Source organism: Narcine bancroftii, chromosome 1 (assembly GCF_036971445.1).
Source record: "Narcine bancroftii isolate sNarBan1 chromosome 1, sNarBan1.hap1, whole genome shotgun sequence".
Taxonomy (NCBI): Eukaryota; Metazoa; Chordata; class Chondrichthyes; order Torpediniformes; family Narcinidae; genus Narcine; species Narcine bancroftii.
The window spans coordinates 401878495-401900600 of record NC_091469.1 but is presented as its reverse complement, the minus strand read 5'-3'; the positions used below and the strand labels follow the sequence as shown (position 1 = coordinate 401900600).

Here is a 22106-nt window from a genome sequence, read left to right as displayed (position 1 = left end):
CCAACAAGGTCGGGTCAGATACAACAATGAGCTCTCTGAACCCTTCTCCATTAACAATGGCGTGAAGCAAGGCTGCGTTCTCGCACCTACACTCTTTTCAATATTCTTCAGCATGATGCTGAAACAAGCCACGAAAGACCTCAAGAATGTAGACGCTGTTTACATCCGGTACCGCACGGATGGCAGTCTCTTCAATCTGAGGCGCCTGCAAGCTCACACCAAGACACAAGAACAATTTGTCCGTGAACTACTCTTTGCAGACGATGCCGCTTTAGTTGCCCATTCAGAGCCAGCTCTTCAGCGCTTGACGTCCTGTTTTGCGGAAACTGTCAAAATGTTTGGCCTGGAAGTCAGCCTGAAGAAAACTGAGGTCCTCCATCAGCCAGCTCTCCACCATGACTACCAGCCCCCCCACTTCTCCATCGGGTACACAAAACCGTCAACCAGTTTACCTATCTTGGCTGCACCATTTCATCGGATGCAAGGATCAACAAAGAGAAAGACAACAGACTCACCAAGGCAAATAGCACCTTTGGAAGACTACACAAAAGAGTCTGAAAAAACAACCAACTAAAAAACCTCACAAAGATTAGCGTATACAGAGCCGTTGTCATACCCACACTCCTGTTCGGCTCCGAATCATGGGTCCTTTGCCGGCATCACCTACGGCTCCTAGAACGCTTCCACCAGCGTTGTCTCCGCTCCATCAACATTCATTGGAGCGACTTCATCTCCAACATCGAAGTACTCGAGATGGCAAAGGTCGACAGCATCGAATCCACGCTGCTGAAGATCAAACTACGCTGGGTATGTCACGTCTCCAGAATGGAGGACCATCGCCTTCCCAAAATCGTGTTCTATGGCGAGCTGCAACCGTGTCAGTCTGTCCCACATTGGACTTGTCAGCCACAAACGAGCCTGCAGCTGACGTGGCACACTCAGAAAAATTGAAATTTAGATACATAATTGCAGTGTGGATGCAAAGTTACAGTTTGTGAGTTGACGATGGTAGGAAACATTGTATATATTTTGTTACACAATAACAGCATCACTCCAGAAACTCCCATTATCAGAAAAACACCTCATGGGGCTTTGAGAGCCTTTATTTAAAAATACGAAATTGGCTAACTTTCCATCCTGACTCCTCCTGGCTATCATTACAGAGATTCAACACAGGCACTTGGGGCACACATTGAAAGAGAACATGAATGGGAACAGCATCCTGGTGTTAAACATCAGCCCAGAAAAGCAGGAACTCCAGGTACACCCTGAATGTATACCTGCCAGCCTGCTCCCTGCCTCATCATGGGCTAGCATGGTGACAGGCATCTGGGCTCTTCGCCTGGGGAGCACCCAAGCATGTAGCCAAGGTGCGGGATATACAAGCCAAGAGGGGGCACTGGCACCTGATGGATGACCTAGCACTGCCTGCTCACAGATGTTGGTTGTAAGGGTGCTCACATTTGCCAGCTAAGCCAGATAAACCAGACGTAGGAGTCAGTGACCAAATTCCTTTTTCTATCCTCCCCTCTGACATTGGGGAGCAGTTCTCACAGCATCCTGGTCGATCGGTAATACAACAACCCTGTTTGGTCACGGGTGGGGGGTGGGCGCTGGTGAGGTGTTGTCATTGAATTTGACTATGTACCTTGTCCAGCGTTTGGAAGGCACTAGTGTATATATTGACCCACTTGATAAGTATTGTTTTTTTTTTTTAAACATGTTTTTATTTGTAACGTAATCTCTTGGTGCCTGCCTCATTGACCACTGCCAGTGGGCTGATATCGCCTCAAACCGTGCATCTTGGCGCCTCACAGTTCAGCGGGCAGCAACCTCCTTTGAAGAAGACCGCAGAGCCCACCTCACTGACAAAAGGCAAAGGAGGAAAAACCCAACACCCAACCCCAACCCACCAATTTTCCCCTGCAACCACTGCAACCGTGTCTGCCTGTCCCGCATCGTACTTGTCAGCCACAAACGAGCCTGCAGCTGACGTGGACATTACCCGCCCGTGAAGCCAAGCCAAAGAAAGAAGAGCATAGTTATTAATGGTCTCATGTTTGATGAGTGGTGAGGCCTCCAAGGGGTGGATTGTATTGGGAAGGGTTGAGGCTGTCATGTGATAGCACTGCCCCCCCTACTTCGTTGGGGGGGCACCAGCTGTGAATCAAGGTTTGGTTCCGCCCCACCTTAAGTGCACATTTTGCTGTTGAACCAGTTTAAATTTCCTGGACTGCAAAACACTCCAGTCTGCCTGTACTTGGATTGGGCCATTGGCTGTTGTAATCGGATTAACCTAAGGCTAGAGCTGGATGAGGTCCTCACCCAGGATGAGAAATATAAGGCAATCGAACAACTGAAAAGTGGCAAAGCAGCAGGTATGGACGGAATCCCCCCAGAGGTCTGGAAGGCTGGTGGCAAAACTCTGCATGTCAAAATGCATGAGTTTTTCAAGCTTTGTTGGGACCTCAGGACCTTCGTGATGCCACCATCATCACCCTGTACAAAAACAAAGGTGAGAAATCAGACTGCTCAAACTACAGGGGAATCACGCTGCTCTCCATTGCAGGCAAAATCTTCACTAGGATTCTCCTAAGTAGAATAATACCTAGTGTCGCCGAGAATATTCTCCCAGAATCACAGTGCGGCTTTTGCGCAAACAGAGGAACTACTGACATGGTCCTTCCCCTCAAACAGCTCCAAGAAAAGTGCAGAGAACAAAACAAAGGACTCTACATCACCTTTGTTGACCTCACCAAAGCCTTCGACACTGTGAGCAGGAAAGAGCTTTGGCAAATACTAGAGCGCATCGGATGCCCCCCAAAGTTCCTCAACATGGTTATCCAACTGCACGAAAACCAACAAGGTCGGGTCAGATACAGCAATGAGCTCTCTGAACTCTTCTCCATTAACAATGGCGTGAAGCAAGGCTGTGTTCTCGCACCAACCCTCTTTTCAATCTTCTTCAGCATGATGCTGAAAGACCTCAACAATGTAGACGCTGTTTACATCTGGAACCGCACGGATGGCAGTCTCTTCAATCTGAGGCGCCTGCAAGCTCACACCAAGACACAAGAGAAACTTGTCCGTGAACTACTCTTTGCAGATGATGCCGCTTTAGTTGCCCATTCAGAGCCAGCTCTTCAGCGCGTGATGTCCGGTTTTGCGGAAACTGCCAAAATGTTTGGCCTGGAAGTCAGCCTGAAGAAAACTGAGGTCCTCCATCAGCCAGCTCCCCACCATGACTACCATCCCCCCCACATCTCCGTCGGGCACACAAAACTCAAAACGGTCAACCAGTTTACCTATCTCAGCTGCACCATTTCATCAGATGCAAGGATCGACAACGAGATAGACAACAGACTCGCCAAGGCAAATAGCGCCTTTGGAAGACTACACAAAAGAGTCTGGAAAAACAACCAACTGAAAAACCTCACAAAGATAAGCGTATACAGAGCCGTTGTCATACCCACACTCCTGTTCGGCTCCGAATTATGGGTCCTCTACCGGCATCACCTACGGCTCCTAGAATGCTTCCACCAGCGTTGTCTCCGCTCCATCCTCAAAATTCATTGGAGCGACTTCATCCCTAACATCGAAGTACTCGAGATGGCAGAGGCCGACAGCATCGATTCCACGCTGCTGAAGATCCAGCTGCGCTGGGTGGGTCACGTCTCCAGAATGGAGGACCATTGCCTTCCCAAGATCGTGTTACATGGCGAGCTCTCCACTGGCCACCGTGACAGAGGTGCACCAAAGAAGAGGTACAAGGACTGCCTAAAGAAATCTCTTGGTGCCTGCCACATTGACCACCGCCAGTGGGCTGATAACGCCTCAAACCGTGCATCTTGGTGCCTCACAGTTTGGCGGGCAGCAACCTCCTTTGAAGAAGACCGCAGAGCCCACCTCACTGACAAAAGACAAAGGAGGAAAAACCCAACACCCAACCCCAACCAACCAATTTTCCCCTGCAACCGCTGCAACCGTGTCTGCCTGTCCCGCATCGGACTTGTCAGCCACAATCGAGCCTGCAGCTGACGTGGACTTTTACCCCCTCCATAAATCTTCGTCCACAAAGCCAAGCCAAAGAAGAAAAGAAGATGTAGATATGATAAAGACAGTAAGAGGGAAAAAGATATATGCTGGTGGTCATTGACAGATTTAGTAGATGGGTAGAGGCAGTATCCTCAAAAGACCTAGGAGCAGGAACAGTGGTAAAATTTTTGACAAACAAGGTGATCCCAAGATTCAGAATACCTTCCCAAATCAGTTCATACAATGGGTCATCCTTCATGCAAAAAGTGGTTAAGTTAGTATTACAAGCCCTGAGAATAAAACAGAGATTCAGATGAATATATTCTCCCCAGTCACAGGACATGGAGGAAAGAATTAATGACCCATAAAAACTAAATTGAACAAAATCTGTGCAGGCACTAAGCTTAACTGGATTGATGCCTTGCTGTTGGCACTAATGAGCTACCACATGTAAACTAATCAGATGACGTGCTTGACACCACATGAAATGCTCACTGGGAGACCCATGCCCGTGCCCTAATGGAGAGGCCCGTACAAAGGTCCTAGTCTGGAGCAATTGGAAATTGATCTAAAATAATATCTTTCTTTGGCTTGGCTTCGCGGACGAAGATTTATGGAGGGGGTAAAAAGTCCACGTCAGCTGCAGGCTCGTTTGTGGCTGACAAGTCCGATGCGGGACAGGCAGACACGGTTGCAGCGGTTGCAGGGGAAAATTGGTTGGTTGGGGTTGGGTGTTGGGTTTTTCCTCCTTTGCCTTTTGTCAGTGAGGTGGGAAAATAATATATGCAGCAACTAACCATGATACATAAGCCTATCTATACACAGGAAAAACAGAAGGAGCCAGAAACCGTCCAAGGACCAATTAAACTAGAGACCAGGTTTAGGTCCGTGCTTTCCGATGAAAGTGGAATGAACCAAGAAGGGAAGGGCCCTTCACAGTAATCACCCACTGCAGTTCAGGTGGAAGGATGCTCCACCTGGTATCATCTCAATCACTGCATGAGGAAAGTTCCATTGATGCAGCTGGATGTTGAGCCTGAGGTAACTGGCAGAGAGGAAAGGGCAGTGGAGGATGAACAGGGACGTTGACCAGCTAATAAGCGAGATTCTCAGGCCCATGAATGATCCCAAAAATACTATGGATGGGTCTGTGGGTTGCAGCCTTTCTCCAGATAGTGGGGATGGAAATGACTTGGGGCTGACCAGTTCTGCCTCTTGCGATAACACACCCATCCACTCCTGTGCAGATTGGAAACCATCAATTTGGCTGACTTGGCATGGTAATATCAAGGTTTCACAGACCTAAAAGATATAAAAGGAGTGCAACATTTACTTCATTGCCATGGCAACAAACATGCACTAATTACTGGTACCGATGGGCAAATTATACAGCAGCAATGTTAGCCAGGACAAGCAGTTAGTCACTTGTGTACCAGGGCCAGACCAGTATGCCACAAAGTGCCCATGCTCTATAATTCCTCTACTTGCACACAATGGCAAAAGGGGTATAGAGGACAATGCACAAGCAGTGCCCAAGTGTGATCAAGACCCAGGTCATTAGCAGGGTCATATGGCTCGGTTGCAGGAGGGTTCATCCAGTTATAACACACAATGGCCCAAGGCCAAGTACAGGCAGGCTAGAGAGTTCAGTCCAGGTAATTTACATGGATCGAACAACAAGGTTTGCACTAATGGATGGGGCAGAACCAAACTTTGGCAGCTGGTGTGTCCTTTGACTAGGTAGGGGACAGTGCTCTCACGTGACAGCCAATACAGACAATACAATATCCCCAAGGGTGCGATTAGGTGATCCTCTACAACAGACCTTGCATCGAGTCAGGAAGGATTATACCTCTGATCTTGCAATTTGGATTGACAGTATAGGTTAGCTTCGGGGTATCCCCAATGAGTTCAAGGCAAGAAATGAAATTGTGACACGGGTGGGAATCACTTTTTCCTGCTGAAAGGATCAGTAAAAAATGTAGCATGGATAAATTATGTTTATTACAACCAGCAATTAATTACACTAACAAGGCCCTCTCTACATTAGGAGAGCAATTGGAAACAACCAGTATAACGGCATGGCAAAATCGACAGGCATTAGTCTGGCTACTAGCGGGAAAAGGGTGCGTGTTTGCTGTTTGGATAACATTCCTGCACCTTTATACCTAATAACACCAGTCAGGAAGGATATTTTACCAGGGTGATGGACAAATTGAAGAATTTAAGAATGAGATTAAGAAGAACGTTGGGTTTGGACATCAATTCTTTGATTGGTTGGAAACCATGCCAGGAGAATGGGGAGTGTGGTTGACTAAGATTGAGTGTTGGTATTGTACAATTTGTCGCTATTGGGCTGTGTTGTGTTTTTCATTGTTTTAAGTCTCTTCTACTGCATGCTACATTGAAGCAATTCCCAATGCTCCTGGAGATTGGTGAACCAAACTCCCAAGAGAAATAAGTCCCAATGAAGTACTGTTATAATCTGCATGACGTGCAAGATGATCAAGAGGAGTACAATAATGTTGGGAATAGTCTGTGAGGGGTTCTGGGCCTTTATTCCTGTCTCAGACATTAAGGGACAAATTTTTGGCTCAGTGGCCCAGGAAAGTAGAAAGAGAATGCTTCGAGATCTGAACAGGGAAAATTGTAAATAACCCAATTTTGGTGATAACTTCTGTGGTTTATTCTGACCTTTTATGTGTGTAGCTCTCAAAGGGGAGAATATAGGGAAAATAAACCACATGAACAATGAACTATTTATTATGTATTCATGAATCCATTACCATGTAACAATTTACTATGTACTATATTTACTATGTGTTCATCATTATATTTACTCACACTATGCTACAAAAGTAACAATTTATTATTTATTTACTACAATCTGCCACAGTGAGTGAGTAAAAGATGAGGTGGTTGGTGGCAGGGTATGATGAAACACAGGGTTCAAAACATGATTAAATAAATGGGTGGAAAATAATTGTGGCAAGCCAAGAGATGACATACTGCTAAGATATGTGGTTATGAATGATTGGGGGCAGAAATGTAATTAAGTCAGGACTATAATATTAAAAAACAGCTATGAGCTGTGTTGAGTGGGCAGTCAGTGACTTGTTCTTTGATTGCCACAGCTTTTGAAAATAAAAAGTTTGAACTTCTTGAAGAATCTTCTGCATCTTCTGGTCATTCTTGGTGTTCGACAAACCATGACACAATCAGATGACAATAAACTTGACTTGACTAATATGACAGAGTAAATTTATTTTGATGACAAAAATCTTTGTATTGTTGATGCAAGGAAATCAGAATTAATTACCAGTGTATTAAGCTCCAATGCTATAATTTTTCCTCTGGATTTAACAATCAGACTTTCACTCTCTGATCATAACCACCAAAGCAAGCTTGTCTGCAAATCTTTGTAAAAGTCAATGAAGCACACTATCAGTTCATTAACCAATTCATATCGCCACAATTTTCAATCTTTCATGTAACAATCTTCAGTCATTACAATAGATAAAATGAGCACAAGTTAATCTCATGGGAATATTTGAAAAACCGTTTGCCCAACAGATGTCTATTTCTCTTCAATATCATTAAAATTATATAGTTTAATCAACTATCTATTTAAATGTCGGTGCAGAATGTCTATCAAATTCAGGTAAATAACAATATTATTGCAATTCATAAAGTTATTCATTATTTGTAACTCTTCAAAATGACTTAACATGTAGCACAATATAATTTATTTTCCAAACTAACCTACACACAACTATTTAAGCCTTATTTCCTTAGTTTAGACATTTTACTCTACTGGAGTTAAATTAGTCCAGAACAACAACAAAATATTGGAAAAAATGAATTCTTAACAAGAGGTATAATTCACCATTCCTTGATCCATATTTCCACATGGTGTAAAAAGGCCTGGAGTCCATGCCAGTTTACAGAGCAATCACATTCCCCACTACTTTTCCCTGTTGCTTATTTTCTCTACATTCCCAGCAAGTCCATCTCCCCATTTGATGTTATCACTTATCTACACATTGAGGGCAAATTTGAGCTCCCCATAAAGCTATCGACCCACACAACTTTAAAGCACAGGGGTAAACCAGAGGAAACCCATGCAGTCACAGAGAGAATATGCAAACTCCACATAAACAATGCAAGGTCAGGGTTAAACTCAATTTGCTCGAGCTATGAAGTAACAGCACGACCAGTGTAAGGTAAAACATCATGAGATGGGAATGTGTAAGGAGTTACCCTGTGCAGGGCTGTAACAAGAAGGGGAGGTGTCCTTGTACTCCTGTTAGGTAAAACATCATGAGATGGGAATGTGTAAGGAGTTACCCTGTACAGGGCTGTAACAAGATGTGAATGCATCCTTGTACTTACAAGATAAGAGAGACATTGATGGATTGAGAGGCAGGATGCTAGCAGGGAAAGGATAGCAACAGTTTTAGTCATTGGACAAGTAATGATATGATGATGTTCTAAGCACGTATCCAAGGGTATAAAAAATCATCATTTTGCTGATAACGGCAGAATGCATTCTCCGACTAACATGTTTAGTTGCAAGTGTTACAATCCGGTAATAAAGAACAAAGAACCCTGATTTCGACTCAGTCTGGTGTTTGTCTCACTCATTCATGAACAAAGCAGACCTAACACCAGCCACATGTCTGTGCCCCTAATACAAATCCGAATGCTTGGGTGGTAAACCCTGGCCTCCAAGTTTTTGGGCTCTTCATTCTTCTGAGCAACTGCCAAAGGGATAATTTAGTCCATTAAATGTTTGCTTACCCGACCCCACCAAAATTAGTGAGTGATGTTGTAAAAGATTTATTTTCAGAAAAACCATGAAGTAACACACATTCCTATCGGCATTACTTCAAGAATAAATTTATCAGCAGGGATTCTTCACACCAATTATATACACAGTGTCATTTCATTTTAACACAGCTTTGCACAAGCACAATTGATGAACTTGTGATTTAAACTGCTTCATCAGACTCTTCCCAAAACACACTTCCACTTCCACTTCACCTCCATATGCATCTACTCCTAAAACATTAACAAAGTCAACAGGCCCTCCATCATCCTTTTGTTATTTTGTTGTTAATAATATGTTAAAACAAGAAATTGAAATACAAATACCTAAACAAAAACGTTGCAATTGTAAATCCAAAAGACCAGTGTTCAAATTGTGATTTAATGTGCTTTGTGAGTTCATTTCCATCAGATTAAAACATGGGCAAAATCTATATTGTGAATGAAATTCATGAAAACCATTTGGAGAAAGTGCACTGGCCTATGGATGTAAAACACCAACTCCAACTTGGATCAACAAAGAAACAGTCACACACTGGCCAAAAAAAACAGTGTTGCCGTAGTTTATAATTGGATTGAAAGGCTAAAACGTACTCATGCGGTTCATATTGGGAGCTACAAGAAAAAGTTACCAGTCAATGTGTCATCACGGACAAAGGTGCTGAATGTTTCAAAATACCCAGAGAGTGGTGAATCTATGGAATTCATTGCCAGACAGCTATGGAGGCTAAATTATTGGGATTATTTCAGATTAAGGGAGATAAATTATTGACGAAAAAAGGAATCAAGGGTTATGCAGAGAAGAATCAAAATCAGAATTGCTATGAATTATATATTTGAAAAAAAAAATTAGTGCAAAAGAAGACAAAAAGTGAGGTAGTGTCTGTGGTTCACCGTCGATTCAGAAATCGGATGGCAGAGGGAAATTGTTTTTTGTATCATTGGGTGTTTGTCTTCAGGCTCCTGTACCTCCTTCCTGATGGTAGCAGTGAGAAGAGGGTGCAGCCTGTGTGATGAAGGTCCTTGAGAATAAAAGTTATTTTCTTGAGGCACCACATCTTTTAGCTGTTCTTAATGGAATGAAGAGTAACCATGATGGCGCTGGCCAAGTGCATAACTCTGCCATTTTCCTGTCCTGAACTTTGGCACCTACACACCAGACAGTGATGCAACTATTCAAAATGCTCTCCATGGTACACCTGTAGAAATTTGCAAGTCTCTTTGGTGACATACAAAGTATTCTTAAACTCCCAATAAAATAAAGCTGCTGGTAAGCCTTCTTCATTATGGCATCAGCAGGGAGACCCCAGAACATATCCTCAGAGATTTTGACACCTAGGAATTAAAAGTTCTTAACCCTTTCCACCTCTGACCCCTCAATAAGGAGTGATGTGTGTTGTTCTGGTTTCAGTTCCTTAGTTTTGCTAATGTTGAGTGCAAGGTTGTGGTTGCGATACCATTCTATCAGCTGATCTATCTCACTCCTGTACACTTCCTCATTGGAGTATGTGATTTTGATGACTGTGGCATTTGAACTGTGCCTAGCCACATTGTCATGGGTTTAGAGAGAGTGGAGCAGTGGGGACTGACAATGAGGAAGACAAGGATGCAGTTGCAGGGGGAGATGAGGAAGCCTAGGTTTTGAAGCTAGAGAGTGAACATGTAGAACCTAGAAATCATCAGCCCATCATGTTGTGCTGACCTAATAACCTACTCTACAAACTGTCTAGAATTTCCCGGCACATAACCCTCCATTTTTTCTCATTTCCACACACCTAATAGCATCTTAAAAGATCCTTTGTACCTGCCTTCACCACCATTGCTGGCAGCATGTCCAATTGACCCAACACTCTTGGGGTGAAAAACACACATCTTACATCTCCCTGGATTTACTCCCAAGCACCTGAACATGATGCCCACTTGTGTAAGCTGTTTCAGCCCTGGGAAACTGTCACCTGTCATCCACACAATCAATGTCTCTGACATTATCTTCTACACCTCTATCAGGAAACCCCTCATGCTCTGTCACTCCAAGGAGAAATGACCAACTTCACTCAGCCTATCCTCCTAAGGCATGCTTTCCAATCTTGGCCACATCCTTGCAAATCTCCTCTGCATAACATCCATATCTTTCCTGTCATGAGGTGTTCAGAACTGAACACAATATTCCAAGTGGAGCCTGACCAAGGTCTTATTTGGCTGCAAACTTACCTCACAGCTCTGGAATTCAATCCCACAATAAATAAAGGCCCACAAATTGTATGCCTTCTTTAACCACACCATCAACTGATGCAATAGCTTTAATCATCCGATGGGATTAAAAAGGATAGTCAATAAGCCATGAAAAAAATGGTCGGATGGATTCAAAAGGGCTGAATGTGCTAGTTTTCCTCCCATGTCTTATGGTTTTATGGAACTTTCCCTATTGCAGCCACAGAATAAGTACTGTCAAGACAGAAAAAAAGCAAGGATCAGAGATGTGCATTTATGTGTGAATGCTTGCGTTTGTAACTGTATGCGTGTATGTCCATTTATGTGCACACTTCATGTGCTTTCATCAGCTGTGATCAAGTTCCATACCATCATGTCATCATGTCTATTGCAAGTTGATCAATCATGCAGAGGTCACATCAGGGAAAAGAGCCACCATCATTGATGGAACAACCAGTGAAAGAATTGTGAGGGTGAGGATCTTTAACATGCCTCACTGGTGATTCAGCAGGGATATGCTTCAATTTTTTTGGTCAAGTTTGTAGGTTACTCCCAAAAATGCCAGAATATGCCAGGATTGAAACATACAATGTGCAGTCTTCAATATGAGTAGCTGCATAACTGTCGGCTGGAGATCATCTGATACGTTGCATATAGCGGTAGCTAATTTCCCACTGTACACAATTTTACAATCACTAATACATTTCACCGCAGTTAAACTTAGGTGTGCATGATTTGTGTGAAAGGATTCTCCTCTCACGGTGGCCCGCTGTCGTTCCCCGCACTGATCCCTCTCTCCTTCTCTCTTCCGGGGGAAGAAGAGGGCAGTGGGACCAGTGAATCTCCCAACAGCCAGCCACCAGCCCCACACTGATCCCACCCCCCGCTCCCCCTACCGACAGTTCACCAGCAGCCCCAAACGTTAGATGGTGGTGATGCTAGTGAGCCACTCAGAGACAATAATCACTGCCACCATTATCACCTTAATTTCAACTTCAGATACAAGAACTGGGGGATTTTTTAGCAATTTTTTGGGAAAAAAAGTTGGTCTTAAATGCCGTCAAATAAGGCATGTTATATGTCACACTCAACACCAACACTGTTGTATTACAAGTCATGCCTTCTTCGCTTCCGGAATGCTGGCATGCTTTGTAAAATGACATACTGGGGCAGCATTATGCTGGCGATGTTTGATTCAGTGTAACCAAATTCAGCTTAATAACAGGTCTTCCTTACAGCAGGATTGTGAGATCTCTGTGTTCTGACTGTTGTTGATGTAAGTGCTACTGGTCGATGGTCGATAGTTATTAAGGCAGGTTACTATACTCTTCCTGGGTATAATTGATGCCTGTTTGAAACAGGTGAGTCCCATGCCCTCCTGGAGTGAGATATTGAAGATATCTGTGAAAACCTTGGTAAAATGATCAGCACAGATTTTAATCTTTATTTCTTTCTTTGGCTTGGCTTCACGGACGAAGATTTATGGAGGGGTATGTCCATGTCTGCTGCAGGCTCGTTGATGACTGACAAGTCCGATGCGGGACAGGCAGGCACGGTTGCAGCGGTTGCAAGGGAAAATTGGTTGGTTGGGGTTGGGTTTTTCCTCCTTTGTCTTTTGTCAGTGAGGTGGGCTCTGCGGTCTTCTTCAAAGGAGGTTGCTGCGCGCCGAACTGTGAGGTGCCAAGATGCACGGTTGGAGGCAATATCAGCCCACTGGTGGTGGTCAATGTGGCAGGCACCAAGAGATTGCTTTAAGATAATATTTAAACCATGTGAAATAGCATTAATATTATTAAAAATTGCCTTGGCCTCTGGGCTACAACTTTCTGGTTCAGAAAACTGCATAAAACATGTATACACAGAATACCCAATTTTCTACGATATCTGTTAACTTCGTTCTGCAAGTTCAATTCATTTGTTCAAGGTTTAATCTGAGATCTTCATTGAATTCAGTCTCCCAATTAGATCAATGTTACTTCTTTTTCAGAAAAATATATAATAAATCATGAAATAAACACCTAGTAAAACATGAAAGTCTGGAGACACTGTAAAAACATAAATGGTGAAAAAATTCAGTAGGTCAAACAATGTACTTTATATGACAAAGATAAAGGTACATAACCAATGTTTCAGGCTTGATCCCCTCATGAAGGTATGGAAAAAATATCAGCAGGTTCCTTTCCACCTAAATCTGATTACCTCAGAATGAGAAGGGCATCAGACAAACTTAACAGGTAACAATCAATATGACCAACCCCAATGAACAGGGGACACAACCCCTGGGCTACTTTGTCACTGTTTCAGTAATTAACAATGGAGATTTGCACTGACAGTCTTTATATGGGTAAGTGTACAATGAGAATCTCCAATCAAAACATGCAATATGTATTTTCACATTACTGTAGCTGATTGCATTGGTTGCATTTGAGAAAATCCCAAAACAAATACTGTTCGTCATATGTACACCTCATTAAATTTATTTCAGTCACACTGTCTTAAACTTTCAAAGGTGCATCTCTCTTATTTCCTCAATGTTGTATTATCTTCTATCAACTGCATTTATGACATCTAAGCAAGCAAGATTGATCAGGATTTGTAAATATCTTCCCTGGACAGAGGTGTTACATTTTAACATGATTTGGTGGCTATAAATAATTTGGAAGAACCAACAAGTGAAAGAGTTATTAGGAGACCTTGCAGGCATTCAATTATTTAAATTATAATGTTCACACTCCTGTTCGGCTCCGAATCATGGGTCCCCTAACGGCATCACCTACGGCTCCTAGAACGCTTCCACCAGCGTTGTCTCCGCTCCAAACTCAACATCCATTGGAGTGCTTTCATCCCTAACGTCGAAGTACTCGAGATGGCAGAGGTCGACAGCATCGAGTCCACGCTGCTGAAGATCCAGCTGCGCTGGGTGGGTCACGTCTCCAGAATGGAGGACCATCGCCTTCCCAAGATCGTGTTATATGGCGAGCTCTCCACTGGCCACCGTGACAGAGGTGCACCAAAGAAAAGGTACAAGGACTGCCTAAAGAAATCTCTTGGTGTCTGCCACATTGACCACCGCCAGTGGGCTGATATCGCCTCAAACCGTGCATCTTGGCGCCTCACAGTTTGGCGGGCAGCAACCTCCTTTGAAGAAGACCGCAGAGCCCACCTCACTGACAAAAGGCAAAGGAGGAAAAACCCAACACCCAACCCCAACCAACCAATTTTCCCCTGCAGCCGCTGCAACCGTGTCTGCCTGTCCCGCATCGGACTTGTCAGCCACAAATGAGCCTGCAGCTGACGTGGACATTACCCCTCCATAAATCTTCATCTGTGAAGCCAAGCCAAAGAATGTTCTAATCAGCAGGATTAATGCTCTGGCCTGAAATGTTAATTCTGCCTCTTTCGCTGCAAATGATGTTTTACATTTTCTGTTGTTATTCAGCAGATGCAGATTTTATGGCTGCATGGAAAAAGGCAAGAATAAGGTTGGCAACTTTTACAATTACTTATAAGTACTTCTAAGTGTTAAATTTTCCCTTTCAAAAGTAATCAAATTTTAAAAATGTTTAATTTTAATAGCCTTTGCATGCTATTAGTGACCCAATTAGGCACTGAAAGACTATGATTGCACACTAGGTCTTGGAGGTTGTTATCCAGATTGGACTTAAGTACATATGCGCACGTATGTTAGGTCAATTATACTCTCTATCTCAGTAGCAAGTTCTGGCAATGAACCCTACTCAGCACAATCTGGACCATTACTTCACAATGTCAAAAATGAAAAGAAAATACAAATAGATAATTAGGAACAGTAATTAAAAAAATCACAAAAATATAATTGAAGAATTAGAATCAAGTGAAGTCTCTTCAGTCATCATTTCCTTTTAAAACTTTATATAATGAGACAAGTTTTACTTCATACCATAATTATTTGAGATGCTGTTTCAAATCTCCAGGCTTCGTATAATTAAGAAACAAAGACAAATTTAAATTCAAATCCTCAATCAAATGTCTAAAAATATTTTGTTAAATGTGAAACAGCAATCAGTAATTGGTAAAACACAATAATAACTAGCCAAATATTCTGTCAAAGAGCACATTTTTAATTAAATGTGCCATTTTTTTTTCTAAATGTATTTGATATTTGAGTCCACTGTGAAAGAAACTCTGCAGCATTGGTATGAAATGCAGAAGAGAACTTAAAAGATCCCATGACTGTCACAGAAAAAAATTAAAGCTCTTTCTGCTGTCCCACATCAACATTTATTCCACAACCACTATTTCAATGAGGAAAAGACCATGGTCAATGATCTCACAATTTTGCAGGAGCATGCTGTGCAAAATTTAATTGCTTCCTTTACTAATTTACAACTGTGAATAAACAGTGCAAAAGAGACTTCATTGGTTATCATTTACTTGTGATGGGCAACACATTATACAACTCATGTTTTTTGACTGGAGGCAGATTATTTCATTATCTAACATATTGTTTAAATTTTAAATTAAAAAAAATTCTTAAGCACAGTAGATGCCGATTCTGGCCATTTAAAACCATGCTACCCGATTACACCCAAATTAACCTCCCATCCTTTGTTTTGAAAGGGTAGGAGGAATCCCACGCAAACACGGGTATGTGTGTGTAAGTACAAACGTACAGCAGCACGGTTAGTATAGTGGTTAGACCAACCCTGTTATAGTGCCAGGATCAGGACCAGGGTTTGAATCCTGAGCTGTTTGTAAGGAGTTTGGACCTTCTCCCCATGTCTGCGTGAGTTTTCGGTGCTCCAGTGACTCCAAAAAAAATATGTAGGGATAAAAATTGGTATAGACTGGAAAAGATATAAAAATTTTGGATACCTCTATCAAATCTCCTCTTATTCTTCAGCACTCCAGGGAATAAAGTCCTAACTTGTCTAATCTTTCCCTGCAACTCAGTTCTTGAAATCCCAGCAACATCCTCATAACATCTTTGCACTCTTTTAATCTTACTGATATCTTTCCCTTAGTTAAGTGACCAAAACTGAACACAATACTGCCAATTTGGCCTTACCAATGGCTTATACAACTATATCATAACATTCCAACCCATCTACTCAAAACATTGATTTTTTTTTTTTAAAAGGTCAATATACCCAAAACACTCTTGGCAACCCTATCTATCTGTGATGTCACTTTATAGGAATGATGCGTCTATATTCCCAGATCCCTCTATTCTACGACATTCCTCAGTCTCCTACAATTTGCTGTGCATGTCCTACTTGGTTTGTCCTTCTAAAATGTAATACTTCACACTTGTCTGCATTAAATTCCCATTTTTCAGCCCATTTTTCCAGCTGGCCCAGATCTCTCGGCAAGCTTCGAAAGCCTTCCTCAATTTTTGTGTCATTTGCAAACTTGTGGACCCAATTTACCGCATTATCATCCAGATCATTGATATAAATAACAAACAACAATGGTCCTAGCACTGATCCCGGAGTCATAGGCCTTCAGTTTGAAAAGCAATCATCCACTACCATTCTCTGGCTTTTCCAGTGTAGCCAATGTCGAATCCAGTTCACTACCTCACCATGAATATTAAGCGTATGGACTTTCCTGACTAACCTCCCATGTGGGAGCTTATCAAGGCTTTACCAAAGTCCATGTAGAAAACATTCTCCGCTTTTCCTGGTAACCTCCTTGGAAAAACTCCATTAGATTGGCTAAATACGATCTAACACGCATAAAGTGATGTTGATGATCCCTAAACAGTCTCTGGCCATCCAAATACTTGTATATCCAATCTCTGACAACACCTTCCAATAATTTACCTACTACAGATATCAGGCTCATGAGCCTATAATTTCCTGGGTTACTTTTGGAGCCTTTTTTAAACAACGGAACAAAATCTTCCAGCACCTTACCCATGGCTATGGACATTTTAAATATTTCTGCCTAAGCCCCTGTAATTTCTACACTAGCCTCCCTCAAGCTCTGAGAGAATATATTTTAAGGCCCTGGGGATTTAGCCACCCTTATTTGCTTTAAGACAGCAAGCACCTCCTCCTCTTTATGCCTTATAGCAGTGGTTTTCAAACTTTTTCTTTCCACTCACATACCACCTTAAGTAATCCCGATGCCATAGGTGCTCTGTGATTAGTAATGGCTGAATGTCCAAAAAAAAAACTTAAGGTGGTATGTGAATGGAAAAAATAAAGTTGAAAACTACTGCTCTAGACCTAATTGTTACTGAAATATTTTGCTTGAGAAAAATTGTCATTGGCCCATTTCCATTAGAGTTATGAAACCATGCACAAAATAAGTAAGTTAGGTACAATTAGAACAGTAGTTTTTAAACTTTTTCTTTCTGCTCACACACCACCTTAAGTAATCCCATACTAATCACAGAGCACCTATGACATCGGGATTATTTAAGGTGCTATGTGAGTGGAAAGAAAAAAATTGAAAAAAATCACTACTTTTAAGTTTTATGACCTCACTGCTTGTTTTCCTTACTTCCCTAGACTCTGTGTCACTTTCCTAAATATATGATGCAAAGAAAACATTTAAGATTTTCCCCACCTCTTGTGGCTCCATAACAGCTGACCACTCTGATCTTTAAGGGGACCAATTTTGTCCCTTTCTATCCTTTTGTTCTTTTCTTTCACATGGTCTCCCAGAACAACCTCATGTCTTCTTTTAGCCTTCCTGATTTCCTTCTTAAATTTTTTAACTGCATTTTTAAAATATTCCTCAAGTACCTCATTTGTTCCTTGTGGCCTGTACCTGCCATACACCTTCCAAACCAGATCCTTAATATCTCTCGAAAACAAAGGTTCCCTCTGCCCGTTAACTTTGCCTTTAATCCTGACAGGAACGCAAAAACTATGTCCTATCAAAATTTCACCTTTGAAGGCCTTCCATTTACTGAACACATCCTCACCAGAAAACAACTTATCCAAATCCACCTTTCTAGATCCTTTCTCATTTCCTCAAAATTGGCCTTCTTCCAATTTAGAATCTCAACCTGAATTCCAAACCTACCCTTATCCAGTTAACTTGAAAGTAATGGCATTATAATCTCTGAATCCAAGGGGCATGGCAAGATGGCATAGAGTCCAACATGCAGTCTCGACCTCTCTGGCCAGACTTTTAAGTACCCGTTTTTTAACCCTTTGTTTTCAAGTTTAAACTTTTAAAATTTTAGTTTAAAGTATTAAGGAATTATTATGGCCCCTAATGGTAAAAAGACTAAACCTCAAGTTCAAAAGAAGTTACATTTTCGAAGTGCTGAAGATTTGGGGCCTAGATGACTTGATACAGCCCCAGGCTCAATTTCTTCATTGTCTAAATCCCAAAGATTTAGGGCTAAAACAAAAATACCTATTGCTCACCAAATGAAGGATGGCGCTGGAATTACCTGTTCTCCGCAAGAAGGTGCGTGTTCCCAAGAAGTGGACCACAATTTGGAAATCCTTTCGATTTCAATGGACGGAGCATGCAGGAAGGTGACTCCATTGTTGGAAATGCATCAGGTAGCATTTCAATCTGAAGAAATTGTTTTTCTTCGCGAATTGATGAGAAAACAGCAAGATGCGGGGGAAGACCAGCGGCGACCCCCTGAGGAAGTCGGGGTGCCGTCGCTGGGAGTCCATACCCGCAGTATAACTTTTAAAATGCCTTCTGTTGAATTGCAGCAGCAGCTGCAGTTACCTTGTTCTGCCACCATGTCAGAGAGAGCAGAGCTGAGATTTACTGATTCACAATGTATGCAATTAAATGCAGTTATTCAAGCTGTTATAAAACATTTGTTGACATCTCAAATGAATCAAATGGTTCAAATGAATGCTGGTATAAGTTCAGAATTAAATATGGTTAAGACACGTGTGGATGCATCTTATGAAGAATTTTTAAAAATTTCTGACTGCTTTTTTGTACTGTAAACAACAAGTGACTTCTAACACAGAAAGTGTTAAAGGTGGAAAAATCAGTTATAGAATTAGGAGATCGTGAGAAGGAGCTAGAAAGAAAAAATAGATTATTTGGAAAATCAAAGCAGAAGGAATAATGTGAAAATTGTTGGTTTGTCAGAAGGTATAGAAGGACAAGACCCTCTTCGTTTCTTTAAAGACTGGATTCTGCAAATATTAGGGCAAGAATTTTTCCCTGGGGGATTTGCACTGGAAAGAGCCCATAGAACTTTAAGAAGAATACCCTCAGTTGGTCAACCCCCGAGACCGGTAATAATTTGATGTCTGAGTTATTTGGATAGAGAAGCAATACTTCGACTTCCATTACAAAATGCGAGACGACAAACCCCATTATTGATTCAGAATAGTAGAGTCTTTTTTTATCCTGATCTGAGTCAAGATGTCATTCAAAGTTGACGTCGATTTAATCCAGTTAAAGAAGTTTTGTGGCGTAAAGATTATAAGTCTATTTTTCGTTACCCTACAGAGTTGAAGGTCTTTTAAGGAGACTACAAATTTCGGTTTTTTGAAACTGATTGTGAAGCAATTATTTTTGAAGACTCATTGCCAGATGTAAGAGGACAAAGATGCAGTCCACCATCATCTCCTAAAGAAAAATTTGGTAGCTGTGGAAACAGAAGAAATGGCAGAAATGGGAAAAATGGGAATGGAAAGAGTCCACCTCCATCTGAAATGGGATCTTCGGGATTGGAGTCTTTTGAATGAAAGGAAGAATTTTCTTACTTTATTTTTTCTCTTGTCATTATGATACTTGGATGTTACTGATTGTTGGCTGGCGAGGGGGTGATTTGCACTAAGTTCTTTACTTGTCATCAGCCACTGGTGGGTGATTCACACCCAATTTTTGTTTAGGGGATTACTACCTTTTGGTAGTTTTTTTTGTGGGAGGGGGGAATTTTAAAATTTTTTAAAAATATTTATATATTTTTCTTAGTTTTTAATTTGTGATTTTTTTTATTGGAGGGCCTATATACGTTGATTTGAGATTTTATATCAAGATATTATTGGTATTTAGTAATAATAGTAGATACGTCAAAGTTGAGATTTGCTACTTTTAATGTTTGAGGATTAAATAGTACGATTAAACGTAAGCGAGTCTTGGCGTATATTAAGAAAATGAAAATTGATATTGCCTTTTTACAAGAAACACATTTGAATGTGAAGGAAAGTGTGAAATTATAAAGGGATTGGGTTGGGCTTGTATATTCTTCTTCATTTAATTCTAGCGCGAAAGGCATAGCAATTTTGATACATAAAAATTTATCTTTTGAATTACAATCAATGGAGGGAAAGGCAGGATATATTCTTAAATTGAATTGTAAGATTTTTAGTGAATTTTTGACTTTACTTTACTTAATATTTATGCTCCAAATGCAGATGATGAAGTATTTATTTCGGATGCATTTTTATGTTTGTGTCAAGCTAATGATAATATTTTAGTTGGTGGTGATTTTAATTGTGTTTTGGAACCTTTATTAGATAAATCTCCGAAGAAAGTTAAAAAATCCAAGATGGCAATCCAGGTCCAAGTATTGATGAAAGATCTTAATTGAGTAGATATTTGGAGATGTCTTAATCTGACGGAGAAAGATTTTTCCTTTTATTCACCTAGACATGAATCGTTTTCAAGGATTGACTTCTTTTTAGTATCGGCACATTTACAAGGGAAAATACAATAAGCGGAATATAAAAGTAGGGTGATTTCAGATATTTCTCTGTTATATTTTACATTTGAAACTTCTGAGAAAATTCAAATAGCTTATTGTTGGAGATTTAATACAATGTTAAAAATACAGAATTTATTGATTTTTTCAAAAAACAAATTATTTTTTTAAAAGAAAATTCTAAATTTGTTCAAAGTAAGTTTGTATTATGGGATGCTATGAAAGCTTATTTGAGAGGACAAATAATTAGTTATACTTATAAAATTAAAAAAAAAGAATCGATTAAATCAGAGTCTTGAATTAGAGAAACAGATCGGTGAGTTAGAAAAGGAATTTCAGAAAGATACTACAGAAGATCAGAATAGGCTGAAATTGAAATATAATACCTTGCAATCTTTATCAATTGGAATGTGTGATTAAAAGGACTAAACAACGGTATTACGAATGGGGAGAGAAAGCACACAAGGTATTGGCATGGCAATTAAAGAAAGAACAGATATCAAGGACTATTAATGCTGTTAGACGGAATTCTCTTATTACATAAACTTTGTGAGATTAATGATGAATCTTATTCATTTTATAAAAAGTTATATACATCTGAAGGAAAACAGGAAACTGGATCGATTGATTTTTTTTAATCACAGTTGAATTTACCGATGTTAGAGGATGGAGATATACAGGAGTTAGAAGAACCATTTACTGATTCGGAAATTAAAATGGTTGTGCTGGAAATGTCGAATGGTAAATCGCCCGGTGATGATGGAGTTTCGGTTGAATTTTATAAAATTTTTTATGATGATTTATCTATAATGTTTGGGGATGTATTACGACAAATTGGAGAACATTATGATTTACCTGAGTCTTGTTCTAGTGCTTTAACTACAGTAATTCCTAAAAAAGATAGAGCTCCTTTGAAGGTATCTTCATATAGACCAATTCGTTGTTAAATGTAGATTATAAAATAATAGCTAAAATATTAGTGGATAGATTGGCTAAATTTTTACCAAAGTTGATTCATATTGATCAAACAAGTTTTATAAAGAATAGATATGCTTTAGATAATATTTTGTGAGTGATTAGTTTGATTAATAGATTTCGACAATCTTTAGATCATCCGATGGTGATATCCTTAGATGCAGAAAAAGCATTTGATAGAGTTGAATGGAATTTTTTGTTTAAAGCTTTGGAGAAATTTAAGTTTGGTCCTTCTTTTATTGGTTGGATTAGGGCTCTAAATAGTAAACCGGAAGCTAGAGTATTGACGAATGATTTGATTTCGGAATCTTTTAAGTTAACTCGATCAACTCGTCAAGGTTGTCCTTTATCAGCAGCTTTGTTTGCGTTGGTGATTGAACCTTTAGCACAGTTGATAAGACAAAATACACAGATACAAAGTATGAAAATT

The 22106-nt window shown here is 40.7% G+C and overlaps 1 protein-coding gene across 7 annotated transcripts in view; it reads right to left on the bottom strand.

Moving 5' to 3' along the window:
* Nucleotides 1-22106, bottom strand: part of bzw2 (basic leucine zipper and W2 domains 2) — a 99548-nt gene that overhangs the window by 64590 nt on the left and 12852 nt on the right. The window contains exon 2 of one of the 7 annotated variants that reach the window (XM_069913778.1): nucleotides 5239-5337. The exons of 5 other annotated variants lie outside the window; for them this stretch is intronic. The gene's annotated coding sequence lies outside the window, so the exon portion shown is untranslated. Of the gene's footprint in view, nucleotides 1-616; nucleotides 735-5238; nucleotides 5338-22106 lie in introns of those variants that run through there. One more of the 7 variants, XM_069913779.1, reaches the window with a different exon arrangement.